The sequence below is a fragment of the Thalia democratica genome, chromosome 6 (genome assembly GCF_965202585.1).
Source record: "Thalia democratica chromosome 6, ktThaDemo2.hap1.1, whole genome shotgun sequence".
In the NCBI taxonomy this organism is placed as follows: domain Eukaryota; kingdom Metazoa; phylum Chordata; class Thaliacea; order Salpida; family Salpidae; genus Thalia; species Thalia democratica.
In genome coordinates, this window is record NC_139170.1 from 22,943,995 (window position 1) to 22,944,723 (window position 729).

A 729-nucleotide genomic window follows, 5' to 3' on the forward strand; every position below is an offset into this window, starting at 1 on the left:
CTAGCATGATGTAGCATCAATATCAAGCTAATTAAATATTATTCAAAGTCTATTTTAACTATAATTTAATACTAAAAATCAATGTTTTATGAATACCAAAATGGATTTTTATTTCTGTACCATAAACTAGTAAAACTTAAACATTTAACTGTTTTTATTTTACAATATAAGGTGAACCAAACAATAAAATACTATGTATTGATAACAATATTGTATAAGAAAAGCAATTAAATATTTAAGTTTTATTAGTCTATGATAATAAATAAATTTAATTTTGTTTATAAACTTATATAGCTTGTTTAATACAGACAGGGTTTGTGCGCAAAATTTTTTTCATTTAGCCTGACTGAGACCAACTTAGCCTGACATTTTTTCAAAGTAAGGAAAATCCCCTTTAGAAGTCATTTTAGGTACTGGGGGGTGTTGATTAGCACTACTGTAGTCTCCAACTTCAACCAGCTTTATCTCAAAAAATACTTTAAGCTTTAAAAATTTGCAAAAATCAACTCATAGCTTAGTTACAATTCAATAAAATAAAACTAAATTGTAAACAAGGTGATTGAATCCCCCCTATGCCCTTAAGATAATAAATTCAGTGATAAGTTTAAAAGTAAGTGTTATATCTAATATATTACTGGTGTAAAAATTTAATATATATTACTAAACATAATTGTTCAATTTAATTAAGCACTAAGTAAAAACATTATGACCAAAAGATTTATAATAAAA